Source organism: Myotis myotis, unplaced genomic scaffold (assembly GCF_014108235.1).
Source record: "Myotis myotis isolate mMyoMyo1 unplaced genomic scaffold, mMyoMyo1.p scaffold_m19_p_12, whole genome shotgun sequence".
NCBI classification, from domain to species: Eukaryota; Metazoa; Chordata; class Mammalia; order Chiroptera; family Vespertilionidae; genus Myotis; species Myotis myotis.
The window spans coordinates 10,472,414-10,487,642 of record NW_023416316.1 but is presented as its reverse complement, the minus strand read 5'-3'; the positions used below and the strand labels follow the sequence as shown (position 1 = coordinate 10,487,642).

At 48.0% G+C, this 15,229-nt stretch overlaps 1 protein-coding gene across 2 annotated transcripts in view; it reads left to right on the top strand.

The window, feature by feature from the left end:
- Positions 1–15,229, top strand: part of ASTN2 (astrotactin 2) — a 746,156-nt gene that overhangs the window by 527,398 nt on the left and 203,529 nt on the right. The gene's annotated exons all lie outside the window — the stretch shown is intronic.

Here is a 15,229-nt window from a genome sequence, read left to right as displayed (position 1 = left end):
GCGTGTGTTTCCTCCTTTCTCTGTCCCCACCTGCTGTGGCCACTTAGACTGCACATTGGATACTATGCTTTGATTTTATCTAAATGCGATCGTTCATTTTATTTTTAATTTGGGAGTGGCGCTGGGGAGAAGGAGGATGAGCAGTGAGTGGGGAATTTTCCTCTGAAGAACTGAGAAACCTCTGGACTCAGATGGAGTCGGTGATCCGTCTCTCCCCAGCCCCCAAGCATGCGTCACGGACACGTGCTGAGCCAGGGCCCCGGGAGCCAGCTGGGAGGAATCTGGGTGTGGAAGCTCATCACGCCGGGGCAGAGCTTGTGGGAAGAGGCCCGACGGAGGAGCAGGGCTGACCTGGGACAGACAGGATTTCCCATCCCAGTGGCTCTTCTGAAACCCCTGCCAGCTGTCCGGGATGGAAGTAACTTCTCAGGGTCCATTTCCTCCTGTGGTAAAGAAGGGATAGTGATTCCCTCGCATGACTTTGTAGGGAATGAAGTGAGGTAATGTAGGTAAGAGGCCTGGCATAGTGGGTACATGAGCAACAGTGGCTTAAAACAAAACTTGTGGGCATCCTCTGAGGATTCTGGTCCCGGCCACAGCTCTCACTCCTCCCTGTGCAGCCTCTACATCACGCGAAAGGACACTCTGCAATCAGAGTGGGCGGGCTTCCAGGATGCACCCTGACAGGAGGCCAAACGTGGAAGAGGAGATGGGGAGAAGGCGCCAAGCGGGGCAGAGATGATAGCCACACACATGGTGCAGCACTTTACAGTTTACCATCACTCATCCTCTAGTTCACTGCTATGTCCTATCTGCTTCTCCTCCGCAGACCTTGTGCCAGGCGCTGGGGCTCCATAATGGACAAGACATGAGCGCTGCCCCCACACTGTTCATTACGGGCCTGTCTTAGCCTTCCAGCATCTCCTCATTTTTGTCATGGACTCTCTAAATCCACTGATGGGCAGCTAGAAGGAGGGAGGGGCTGGCACGTGGGAGGGAACCCAGTCACTATCACCTGGTGGCTCCTAGCTTTCGGTTCGTGTGCCATTTCTGATCGGTTGGGGTGGTTTGCCTAAACCACTGTACGGAGGTAACAGGTCAAGGAGAAAGCTGTGATTAATTAGCAATGTCTGCTCTAGATACAGAAAATGGGAGTAGTGGTCCGTATCCTATGTATTTTTTTCCCTATAACAGGGAAAAACGAAAGCTAGAACAACAGGCCCAGTGTCTGACACTGATTCCAGAGGGGCCCTGGGCATGCAGAGGACTAGAAAGATCCAGGCAGGGGGTGGCGCTTTCTACCGCCACCCAGCATCCTGGGCATCCCGCCGGTCTGGAGGGGCCGGGAGCACCGGGCAGGTCAGTTAGATGGGCCCTACAGGCAACTGGATGAGCATGGGAGCGGTTCACCGTCAGGCTCCTCTCTCCACCCCGCTGCCCCCAGCACCATGCCAAGTTCAGAGTCTCTTGTCCCAGCTCAGTACTTTCGCTGCGTGCCTCTGTGCTCTGGCTATACCTCTCATTGGGAAAGTTACCTTGCTCCCACTCAGGCCTTCATGTCACTCTTTGACCTGATAGTCACGTACTCTCCCTACCTGTGATCTTGATACATTAGTCCTAGATCACGATTAAGACTCGGTTTGAAGGTAGCCTTCCTCTCGCTAAATTGGATAGACTTCCTCATTTGGAGATAAAGCCCAGGTTTTGCAGTCAGTTGGATGCTGGTTCAAATCCCAGCTCGATCTCTTAGTAACCGAGTGATGGTCACTAAGATCAATTCTTCCATTTCCAAAATATAGGATCCAATAAGCGAATAGGCAGATCAGTGATGCACTCACCTGGCACTGAGCAGGGCACCTAATCATCGCCTGGATTCAACCCATTTGCTTTACCAATAGCTGCCACATCCATTCAGGTGACTGCATGTCAGGTGCGCGCATGCGTGCGTGTGTGTGTGGGGGGGGGGAGGGCAGAGAGAGAGAGATTGACTGAGAAAGGTAGGAAAAGACAGAAAGACAAAGAGATAAATGTAGGGAAATCCACAAAGAGAAATGGAGAGACAACGTGTGGAAGAGGAAATATAAGCAATTAATATGTCTTTTTCAAGTTTGGAGCCTCGCTGACCCGGTGAAATGACATTCTCAGTGTGAAGGTCGCCCTGCTCTTGAGTTGGGATTGTAGAGTCCATAGTATACAGTTGCCCCCTCAGATGCATGCCGGTTGCCACCTTTAAAAGATGTTGTATCTGTTGTAATTTCCCAGCGCTGTCCAGGGAATGAGTTTTTGCCTTTCCATTTGAATTACAATGCACTTTTGAGCGTCAACTGGAACTTGTCTCGACTACTATTTAAAGGAAGGTTGGCTGTCTGAAAGGCAGCCCAGGGGTTGGGGTGGGAGAGGAGAAGGAAGGGAACGATGTGGTAAATGTCACCTCCTCTGTGAGGACAGGTGTGGCCAGGGGCTGATGTGAGCTGGAGGAATGTGCTTCAAAGGCAGAAGGCAGGTATGGAAGGGGTTCATTTCAGAGCTGCACGGGTACTGGTTTGTTCCCCGGAGATTAAATCACCCAGGGGCAGTTCTCAGATCCCATCTGCGTGACCTTTCATCCGCCTTTGATGGAGGTGCCCGCTTCCAGCTGGAGGCGCTGTATGTGTTTGCTCCAGGGTATCAAATCCTCCTGAGGGCCACCTCCTCCTGCCTGCTCCTTCTCTCCTCTACCGAACCAGCCACTGCGGTTCACAGCCCCCCCTCCCTTAGCCCCCTTCCTGGACTGCATTCTCTCCACGGAGAATCTCAGCCATGCTCTCTGCTACCACCCCTACCCTGATGACCCCACTTTACACCTTGGCCTCCAAGTTTCCCTCTGATATTTGCCATCACGCTAGCCCCCCTGCCCGCCCCAGCTCTGCCCCACCTGCTAGTTCTTCCCTATGCTCCTGGGAAGGGCACCGTTGTCTGCTCAGCGCCAGACCAGACACCTAGGAAGCTAGGTGTCCTTTCCAACTTCTCCCTCTCCCTCCTTCCTCCCATTTCCAAACCATCCCGTCTTTTCCAGTTTAATTCCCAAATAGCCCTGGAATTGGCCCACTTCTCTCCCCACCTAGAGAAGTACCACCTGTTCCCCCCTAAGCTGATTTTATGTCTTGCCTGGACTCCAGTGTTGGTCTCCCTACATCTACTCTTATCTACCATCAACCCAACCACACAACAGCCCTGCGGACATGGATCAGCCAGGGTTCTCCAGCGAGATAGAACCAAAGGGTAGATATAGGTAGGCAGATAGATAGATGATAGATAGATAGATAGATAGATAGATAGATAGATAGATAGATAGATAGATAGATAGATAGATAGATGATAGATAGATAAAAATATCTTTATTACCTATAATATTAATATGTAGCATATGTGTGGTATGTTCATATATGTGATTTGTGTATGAAAGATAGGTATATTTCATTGGTTCCATATATTTATGGAGAGAGAAAGAGAGAGAGAGATGTATTTTGAGGACCTGGCTCGTGTGATTGGGGAGGCTGTGAAAGTTCCAAGTCAAAATCCGCTCAGCAAACTGGAAATCCAAGAGAGCCGGTTCCATAGCTGGCTGGCTTGAGACCCCAGAACCCATGTTTTAGTTCAAGTCCAAAAGGAAAGAGAAGATCAGGGTCCCAGCCTCAAAGAGTCAGGCAGAAGGAGTTCCTTCTCTTTCACAGGAGGTCAGCCTTTGTGTTCTGTGTAGGCCTGCAACTGATTTGATGCTGCCCACCCACATTTGGGAGAGCAATCTGCTTTATTCAGTCTCCTGATTATCTGATGCCCTCACAGATATATCCATACTAATGCTTGACCGATATCTGGACATCAGTGGCCCAGTCAAGTTCACATATATCATCACTGGATGTTTCTAAAACATGATGACATGTTTCATCATGTCGCTCCTTGGATGAAGACTCCTAAGTGCCTTGTCATTGCCCTGAGGCTGATTTCCAAACTCCTCCCCATGGCCCTCTCAGATAGGATGTGTCCCCAGCCAACCTCTCCAGCCCCACTTGCCCCCATGCTGTCTGCCTTTCAGTCACACTGAGCCTCACACCTTAACTATGACATGGGTCTGAGATCTCAGCCAGGCCAAGTTCGTGGTCCCAGTGTGGGGGTGGGCGGAGGCTGAGTACTGCTCCCTCCCCCACCCCTCAGTTTTCCTTAGAGAGGGCAGGGAGAGCAGAGGTTAAACAAGACTGGACATTCTCTAGCCTGTAGATGCCATAGGAGAGAGCCAACTTATTTCTCCTCGGAACAATGTAAAAAGAAGATACAGGATGTGGTTCATTAAACACAAATAGGCCCACGAGACTGCCGTTTCTACTAGATGAAATTACCAAAAAAAGCATTTGTTCTCCAGTTTAGATCGAGCCCATCTGGAACGGAACACCCTCGTCTTTTTCCAATTGGTGCGTCCCAAGAATAATAACCCTTTACATGTGCTCAACGCAGTGCGCCTCACTGAGCTCCTTCACATACATTGTTTCATCTGATTTCCTCCTCGTAGCAGGCCTGGAGGGAGGCACATTCATCTGCATTTCACGCGTGGGGAAACTGAGCCATGTTAGCAAGCTGAATCCCAAGCTTGTTGTGGTCCAGAAGAATATGTGTGGTCCAGAAGAATATGTGTGTGTGAGTGTGTGTGTGTGTGTGTGTGTGTGTGTGTGTATGGAGGGGTGGCAGGAGCAGGCAACAAGGACCGACTTGTATTGAGCACCTACAATGGGCCAATAAATCACATGACCCCAGCTGTCTTCATAGTAACCCTATGAGGTGGAGAGAATTCTTCCCATCTTCCAAAGGAGAAACACTCACCTGTGCAAAGTCACTAGCGGGCCACAGGCTGAGCAGGATTTTACCCGGGACTGTCTGACTCTGAAGTTCATGCTCTACTGTCTCCCTATAACAACACGCCGTGTACTGAGAACCATGTGCCAGGAGGTTCCCTGGGCACTTCTCGTACATGATCTCACTTGACCCGCACAGCAGCCCTCTGATGCTGGTTCTGTATGCCTGGGAAACAGAGGCTCTGGGTGAGGGAGGATACATCATTCAAAGGCATAGCTGGCAAAAGATATGCTCCCTGGCCTTCTCTTTCTTCCGTCCTTGCTTTCTCCAGTCCTCTCGCCATCGACATTTTGCTATCACGTCACCTTGGTGGGCACTCCGGAAAGAGTTCTCTCTGAGCAGCATTTCTCTTTCCCCTGAAATGGTTAGAAGTACTTGGTCAGGAAGAGTGAGGAACGAGGCAGACAGACCAGCATGAGTCCGGCCAGTCTGATGCCAGCCAGCTGGCGCCAGAGCCGTGTTTCCTAGCAACGCCTGGACTGTGGGTCAGGGTGCAGGCTCTGAGCCAGGCCCTGCAGACAGACTCTTGACCATTGGTCCATTGGGCTGGCCTGATTGTCTACACCTGACACGCCAGTCCTAGGCCCCAGGGGTTCCTCCTTAGGGCCCACGGGGTCTGCATTTCTGATTTCTCCCATCCCACGGGTGTCCAGGGAGAGGGGAGGCTCCTTTTGGAGATCTTTGTCCAAGATGTCCCTGAGTCTGTGGCACCAGAATCATTGAAACTTACAGCGGGAAATGTCTTTAATTTAATAAATCTGTTAATATAGATGGTGAAATAGAGCCCCAGGGAGAATAAGCAAGTCACTCAAAGGGAACTTTGTCATTGAAAGCATTAGGACTCTTTCTTCCCTCCTTCATCCAAGAAAGTGTGTTGAGAGGCAATTCAAGAGCCCATGTGTCCAATTTTTTGTGACAGTTTTATTGAGATCTAGTTTACATACCACACCGTCAGAGGTGTCTTTTGAGCCTTGTCTTCCAGTGGCGACTTTGCACCAAGACAAAGTTCTGATTGCGTTTCCAGAAGGGAACGCATCGTTTTATTATGTGAACATTGAGAAGAGTCTCTGAGGAACTGCTCCCTCCGCCTTCCAGCCGCAGCCCGTTCTGTGTCGCAGCCACGGTCAGTGATTCAGGGAGGCAGCTGGTGGGAGGAGCAGGCGGTGGAGGAACAGCTGGGGCTGATGCAACCCAAGTGTTCATCCCAGTCCACACAGGAGCTGAGCTGGCTGACCCCTGCCCTGGCTTTAACCAGCAACAAGTTAGTGCCTGCTGTGTGCCGGGTACTGTGCTAGGCGCTGTCGATGCAACAGTAAAGTCAGTGTCCCAGGGCCTTCCCAGAGCTCAGTCTGGTCTTGGCGCGATGGGAACGAGGAAAGCACAGTGCCACGTGCAGACGCTAGAAGGAGGCAACCCGAAGTGTGCCATGGCCACCTGACTCCAACTGGGTGGTGGGTCAGGAAGGGCACCCCCAAAAACTTGGAGGAGGTAAGATTTGGTAGCATAAGTAGGCAGAGAGAGGGAGAGCGATTCCGGTAGCAAGGCAAGCACGTACAATACAGGTCCTAAGATAAGGCGGTAGGGGGTGGGGGCAGGGGATTGAGCAGATTGCCAGAGAGGGAGGAAGCAGTGATGAGATGAACCTAGAAAGGTGGTTATCTAGGAACCAGACCCACTAATGCGCAGGCCATGGGAGGAATGGGTCCTTTTCCTCGGAGCAGTGTAAGGCCATTTAAAGGCTTTATTTATTATTAGTAGCATTTGCATCTCGGAGTTCCACTCTGGCCGGTGTGTGATGCGGCTTGATTTGGGAAGGGAGGACGTGTATGCAGGATGCTAGATTCGGGTGGGGAAGATCGGTTAGGAAGCTATAGCAGTTGTTTCAGGAAACAATAATAGCAGCTTATACTGAATAGTGGTGAGGCAGAAGAAAAGAGTAAATGCATGTGAACAACATTGGGTTGCTAGTTTGATGGGAATGTTATCATTGAATGGTGGTGGGAGGTGGGACGTGAGGGAAATGATTAGAGGTGGGGACAAGGTTTCTGGCTTAAGTGCCTGAGTCCATGCTGCTATCCCTTAAGCAGAACAAAAGAACAGAAGGTGTTGGAGAGCTGAGTTCAGTTTTGAATATGCTGAGTGTAAGGTTTCTAAGGGATATTGGCATGTAATGCACTAGCTCACAATTGGCACATCACTGGGCAATATAAAATGGATACAGATATATATGGACATATATATGCAGGTGATCAAAAGAAAGGTACCGCCTGAAAAATGCAGGTTGTGAGGCCTAGTTGTGTAGATAATTGAAGTCATAGCAGAAGGCAGTGCCCTCCAGCATGAAAGTAAAGTTGCCCTTTCGCAATGCCTTTCCTTGGGGAGCTGCTTCTCTTTCCACGCCCAGGATTGTTCTGATGTTTTATTTAGAGGCGTGAGGTCATTCAGAGAGTGGCCCCTGCTGTTCCTTTCGGGCCGTTTTCCTTGCGTGCAATGCTCTGGGCGGCGAAGAACAGTCCTTGTGCACATTAACGAGGCTGGGATTACTCTCCCCAATTCACTGAGGAGACAAACGGCCATGTCTAGCCACAGTCACCAGAGCAGACGGGCACAGCACAGACTTCCAGGGGTTTGCTTTATCGTTTGTCCCTCTCATTGCACTAACAATTAATCAGTCTTCTGTGCAGGGACAGGGTACATGTGTCCATTTGTGGGTGTCACTCCTTCCAGGGTATTGATCACTGCCCGTGTTTTTCTCCCAGATGCAGCCCCTGAGTCTTGGATCGGGTGAAGAAATACTAGTAGGCACGCCTGCTCCCTCCACCCTCGGAGCCATGCTTTTTTAAAATTGAACTTGATTCCTGATACTTTTACAGAATCACCAAAACTGTTACACACATTTCGGATCCTTGGGCCTGAGATAGTTACTATTATTTAAGTGTAAATATTGAATGCCATTTCATAAACACATATGGTTTCATTCATGAGGTTTCTCAGAAATTAAATTCACACAGCTTTCGTCTATCTCATTATGAAGTTGTTCTCCATGTTTAACTTTGCACAGTTGTTGTCACTGGAGCAGTGAGATGGGCTCCCACCCAATGTGGGGTCAGATGATGGAACTGGTGATGCCCCACAGATACCGAGAGGATGTAAGAAGATGTGTCACTCAGATAACGAAGCTTTCTGGGGAGAGCAAGGTCCCGGAATGGCCTGAGAGCAGGGGGAGGAGACGGGGGTGGCTCTTATGTAAGGCTGGGGGATGGAGTGCCAGGGGGTCCCCATGTGCCTTTGAAGATGAGGGCAAACTGTGGCTGAGCGGCTGTTGAATGGGAAATGAACATAACACATGAGGCAAATCTATGACTGCAAAGCATTTGCCAGTTGTTGATTGGATGGAATCAGTAATTTCAGTATTAGGTATGGGAGCCTTCTGAGCGGGACCTCAGCATTAACAGGTTGGAGCACCCATCCTGAGGGGTGAAGCACAGGCTACGAGATTAGGATGTGGAGGGGATAATCACTTTATTTCTAAATAGGTCTTTTATAAGGGTTTCAAACCTCAAAGGCCCTGTTTAAACGGGGCCATATTAACCATGTTAACTAATGGGCGGAGGAGGTCCATGGGGTCCCATTTTGGCAAGCCAATATAACAGCAACTTAATTCAACTTTAATTTATGCCTCATTGGGTCAGAGTGGCCATGCCCAGTATGGATATTTGAGGGTAACGGGTGCTGTAGTTCTGGGGAATTTCTGGGAAGGCAGTAGTTACAGTGATTAAGGAGAGGCATACCTCTTTCTCTTCTTTAGTGTCCTGAAATGTCTTCAGTGGCTCCCCTCCTATTATAGGGGCTACTTTGTCTAAATGTAGGGAAATGCCCATGTGCATGTAACTCTAATTTGAGCCCCAGAATTGATTAAGGCTATGTTGTTGCATTTCTGCAGATGTTAAAGCTTAGTTTAGAACCCATATTGTGGGGGTGCAAAAGCCAATTGGCAACTTTTAACTTTTTGTTGTATAAAATCTTTTAGGAAATTGTAGGTGTCTAATAGGGTCCGATTGTGGACCTCTGCTTCAGTTTTTTTTGCTTCATTCCTCTTTCTTTTCTTTTTTTCTTTTGGTGGTTACTGTATATAGTTCATTGGGTGGGTTGGGGGAGTCCTCTCTATCCTGCTCATATTTATAAATGTCTTCCTCCAGAGAGGGGCAAATCCCTATCCTTAGGATTAGGGCTCATGGCAGTGGTTGCGTTATAGGGTTTAAGGGCCATGGACTGAAGTCAGACTTGAGTGAAGCCTTTGGGTATGCCACGAGGGAGCGATGGGTACTTCCCCCTGTAACCCTGGAGATCAGGATCCTCTTTTGGGGCAGCAGGGACAGAGCAGCAGGGCAGACAGCCGGTGGACCCCGAGAGAGTCATCTGCTTATAGAGTGTGGTCCACAGCGTTCCACACGGTGACCGTCCTCCCTGCATGTGAGCCACCACCCGTGAACCCACATGTTGCACAGGGTGTGCTTCCCGAGCCCTCTATAGACGGGGGACAATGTGTGGTTGCAACAAAAGGCCAGTAGTCCCAGGGCAGTACTCCCAAGAGTAATTCCCCTGAGTGTGGTCACAGCCTTCGCTGCAGCCTAGGCGCATGCGTCAACCTGAGACACACGCATTTGGACCCAGAGAACCCAGGGCTGCTTCATTCCTTTCTTGAATGCCAGTGATCAAGCTTGCCCCTTGGTTCAGTTGCATCTATAACAGAGACTTGGCGGGGCTCAGGCAGCACAGCTCAAAGCCCAAGTTTGCCAGCGAGTGACCCAAGAAACAAGCTAGCCAGCAGCAGAGCCATTAGCAAATCAAAGCGAGAAGAAAGCCGCCCAGTGATGGTGGTCATTGCCTAAAACACTGGTTAGTGTGCCCATTGTTGTGGCTATCCATAGACAGGAGGGGGAACCCCCAAAACCGTTAAGGCTGAACCAAGGCAGATACCAATTGGGTATGAAAAGGTTTGTAACTCACATAACAAGGCTTTCTGGGGAGAGCAGTGTAGGTTCCTAAGTGGTTCAGAAATGACTTGAGAGCCGGAAAAGACCAGCTTGGATTGCTAGTATATGGTGGTGCGGAGGTGGGGCTGGGTGAGAGCTTCCATGCTGGGCTCGGGCTTGTGTGGTTTGAGCTTCTCACTGGCCCCAAAGGTGGATGTATTCAAGCTTTCTTATCAGCATGTCCAGATGTGGGGCAGATGAAGGGGGAATGATGGGTTTTGAAAGCTGTCAGCATCAAACATTGAAAAGGAGAGTGAGACTCTTACAAACCTGTATCGAGATTACAAGACTCATTTGGCTCAGGCTTTTGAGGGGAAGCAATTTGGTATTATTTCAGGATTTTAAAAAGGCAGAAAATGTATTTCTGAGACAAATGTCATCAGGGAGTCTCAGTAAGGAGAAAGAATAAAATATGGCAGGGGTGACTTTTCAAACTACACCTTCTCCTTCCACCTCAGCCCCGCTCCGGTCTCCAAGAGGCTTCTTATCCGCACCCTCCCACCTCTGAAAACGAAACCTCACTGAGCCATGGCTACTGATAGGAGTTAGTGATGCAGCTTAGGGCAGGGGAAAGGAACACTCGCATTATTACTTAAGGGGTGGGGGTGGGGGGTCATCAATAGAAGGGTCACTTTAAACCCTGTAATGCCCCCTCACTCTTGTGTGGTTTGAACTTCCTGCTGGTACCAACGTCTCATTTTTCCCTACAATGTTGTACCTTGATTCCTGATACTCCCTCTACTTGCAAGGCCCTTCAGCAACCAGATCCTCCCAAGGAGAAGTAGCCTATTCTCAAATGCCCAGCATTCCACCTCTATCTTGTACCACTTTCTCTTCAGCATGTTTGTATTGTTTCTTACGTATCCTATTTCTCCAGCTGGACCACAGGCTACCTGACTGCAGGATTCACGACTGAGTCATCTTTGCATCCTATACTCATATCCATATGAGTCTTATACATATTTAAGGAGTGATTGAATGAATGAGTAGAATCTCAGATCTTAATATTCTGTGAAGATATATAGTGGCATCGTAACCGGGTAAACTGAGTAAATCGCCAAAAGAAATTCTTGGTTTTATCTATATAGAGACTCACACCCACACACATAAAAACTCATGTTTTTAATCAGGATTTCAGTGAGTTACTAAACGACTTTCCTTTGAGGGAAGTAGCTTTCCCTCACTAGTTTCATATCACAAAAATGTGGGTAATCTTGAGATACATTTGTTGTAAAAAATATTTACCACTACTGAAAGTTTATGAGTGTCTGGAAGTGCACCCGGTGTTATACGTCCATCATTTCTTCTGAATAATGCAGGAAACAGCATCGGGTTATTACTAATGAATAAACTGAGGTTGTGAGACTAAAGGACTCAGTGGTCATAGTAAGTGGGGGGACCAGGACTAAACTCAGGACTAATTTCTAATTGGGTCAAATTGTGGACCTCTGTTTACAGTTTTATTTCAGTTTCATTTGTTTGCTTGTTTCCTCTTCCTGTATTCATGTTTCTTTTCGTAGTTACTGTATATAGTTTGATGGGGGCAGGGGAGCTCTTTACCTGCTCACATTTATATGTTGTTTTTTCTCCAGAGAGTTGCAAATTTTAAACTATCATATGTTATATTACCTCCAACCTAACAGTGAGATTTATGGTTTATTTTAATTATTTGAGTTAATGAATATTGACCTGGAGAAAAAAAATCATTTTATGCTAGTCTCTAGCCATCTACAGAAATAGCTAAAGGTTCAATGACTCCATTGAACCTTTCAAAAAGTTCCTACTGGCACACATTGCTGGGAGTTTGGCATCTGCCCCCCAGCAATCCCACTTTCCCTCCAGTAGGTTTTAAATTAAGAAGCCAGGCAGTGCCCCTGCATCACAGATGCAAATCAGAAATCTCCCCCAGGGTCAGCGTGAAAAATCTGCATCATTCATAGTGAGGAGAAGGAAGCCTTTGCCCCTGCAATGGAAACCACGTTTTCTGAAGTAGATCCCTTGGCATACACTGTCCCATTATCTTTACATTCTTGCAACAACCCTTTAAAACACAAGCTATCGCGTCATTTTACCAGGTGAGGAAACTAGCTCAACAGAGTGATGATGGCTGGTAACTGACCTAAGGTCATATTTGGGGAGCAGAGTGAGCAACTGGACTAGCGTGGGGCTGGTTACCAAAGGCAGGGTCTTCCTACCACTTTCATGTAAACACGAGAAAGTTATAGCAGGGGTTGTACAAAAACATTGGGAGGAAAATCAACCAAATTCTAGTTGATTAAGAAATCAATTAAAATCATAGAGCCAGAAGGGATTTTAGCGATGATCTAGTGCCAGTGGTCGGCAAACTCATTAGTCAACAGAGCCAAATATCAACAGTACAACAATTGAAATTTCTTTTGAGAGCCAAAGTTTTTAAACTTAAACTATATAGGTAGGTACACTGTTATTAACTTAATTAGGGTACTCCTAAGGCTTAGGAAGAGCCACATTCAAGGGGCCAAAGAGCTGCATGTGGCTTGCGAGCCGCAGTTTGCCGACCACCGATTAGTCCGTACTCCTTATTGTATAAGGAGATGCAGGTATATGGTGATCACCTGAGGCCACATGGCTACTTAAGAGTCAGAGCTGAGACTCAGCCCCAGACCGAGCCCAGTGACTTTCCCACTAGAATAGTCATCCTGGAGCGGCCTCACTAACTTCACTTGGCCACGGTACCATGAATATTAATGATATTGACAAAAGTGAGCCATAGGGCTCTAGTCTAAGTGTGTATTCTGCTAAGTAGCCTCCTGCCTCATCACTGCCATGCTTGTGAAATTCATCCAGGCATCTCCCGTTTCACATCTAATTTATCTGGAGATCCCTTGAGGGGCTGCACGGCCTGAGTGTAGATCAGCAGGCTGGTCAGGTGCGAGGTGGAGGACCACATTTCACACGGGGCTCTGCCCTTCCATCTCCCTCCTGCAGGCATGGGTAACACTTCACTTTTCAGAAGCCGTTAATTAGTACTGGATTAAAAGCACCACTATGTAAGCATTACTCACCCTACCTGTAAGACTTCAGCCACGTTTATCCTACTGATTGGAATAATGAGTGCCCCTCTGTGGACTGTCTCCTGCTGGAGTATAGTACACACTGCTAAGATCCTTATAGTCTTTCAGACACTGCCTGCCCCTGGCCTTTGGGGAAGTCCAGGGCAATGGAACACTAGATTTCAAATACTTCAGACAGGAAAGACTGTGAAATAATTTCTGAGAAAGTGGACACATCAATAATTATCATTAAATGATTCTTTTCTGAAACCTGGGACAGTACCTGGCTCACAGTAGGTACTCAGTAAATGTTGAATGGATCATGGCTCCGAAGCCTTAAATTCTAAAAATGATAAAGGAAAGCTGGGCCTTAACCAACCTGTAAGTCATTTGTTTGCCTTTGGTGTTTTTTGTTTTGTGTTGCTTTTGTATGATTATAAAAGGGCTTGCCTGAGAGTATTTACCCAGCAGAAGGGGCTGTGTGAGAAAGACGCAGGTTCTGGGAGGACCCATCATCACTGAGTTCAGTAAGTAACAGCCAGTTAAAAATGGGAGGGCATACTCCAAATTAGACACCATGCCAGGTGCCTGCAGCCAGCTATTAGTTAGCCCTCGATAACACTCAACTCTATGGGCCAATTAACTGCAATATGGTTATTTATACAGCACTGGACACATGAGAAGGTAGAGCGATGGCAAGAAGGAACGGCGGTCAGCTTTACTTGGAGACGTGTGGTTGGGGGAGAGGCCTGAGGAGGGTTCTGGTTGCCCATTGGAAACGTGTAAAATAGGAAGACGGGCAGGTATTGTTTGGAGTGGTCGGGCAGCTTCACTCTTTTGCACAACTCAATAAAAGAAGATAGTAATCGCTATCATTTCATGGGAACGCCAAGAACTGTCCCCAAGAACTGGGACTTTTACATCTGTGATCTCGCCAAGAACTGTCCCCAAGAACTGGGACTTCTACATCTGTGATCTCATGTCTTACTTCCTGGCTGCAGGATCCGTTCCATCCTTTTCAAGAAGAGGAATGGTTAAATGACTTGGCCGTGGCTGCAGGGCTAATGAGACGGACAGGGGGTAAGCAATGCCATAGCTCGGGGCTCTTCAGCAAATGTTCTGTAGATTCACAGGACTTTTGCAGGGGTGCACAGGAGAGGGTTGCTGAAACCTGTCCTTCAGTCCACAGACCTGCTCACCCGGAGCGGCTGCTCCCTGACCTAGTCTACATACAGACCTGCATGTACGACTTTATTTGAATAAGGGTACTGCTGCTTTAAAAAAATAATAGTAATTGAGCAAATTAGTTTCTGGGGGTTATTTATACTCTGCCATTTAGTCAACATGGTAGATAACTGAAGCTAAGCACAGCCTAAAATAACCAGCTCAAAGAAAGAAACACATGCAGACCACACTTATTTCCGTCCTGAGCCCGGAACCCTGCTGTCCTCGTATGCAGTTCGGAGATGGGCAGACCTGCATGCGGAATGCCAGCAGCGTTAGCATTTCCTTCCAAAAGCACCAGCAGCTCCATGACCCCGGGCCTAGTTCACTTACAGTAAGCCAGCCCGGGATAGTCATTTCCCTGCAGAAAACCACGTTCCAAGGGCCTCCGACACTGTTACTGCCTCAGCAAGTCCCTCGCTGACAGCCAAGACGGACCTCCTGCTGTCCGCTGCAGTACAGAGAAAGCAGCTCTAATTAACTAGTGGCCTCATTTGGGATGCACTTGTAATTGGATCAATTTCCTCTCAAGTATACGATCTTTGCAAACCGGATGCAATTTCATAATCAGAACATGGGGCTTTTCTCCAGGTGAAAAGTACAAGACAAATTAGTTCAACCTCACTTTACCTCCTTTCTTATCGTTTGGCAGCAATTCCCAGAGAAGCAAAATAAAAAAAGAGCCAAAGCAACAACACCCTCTACCACCAAAAACACAATTTTGAGTAGCTCAGCTTAGCACATTGTTTCCATGAATGCGAGGTAACTGCTCTCTGGCTTGCCATCAGCCCTGCACCCACAGCAAGATGTGCAGCTTAGTAAATGCCAAAGCTCGAGGAATGTTGTCACAAATCCTTTCACCCACTTCTAGTCTGAAAAGCATAAGGCTTCTTCCTTTTTGAATTGTAACTGTAAGGTTAAAGCAGAAAGTAGGAGGCTCGGTTTAGAACAGGGTGTGGGTGGGTGACTCTAGACCAGGAGTGGGGAACCTTTTTTCTGCCAAGGGCCATTTGTATATTTATAACATTACTAGAGGCCTGGTGCAGAACA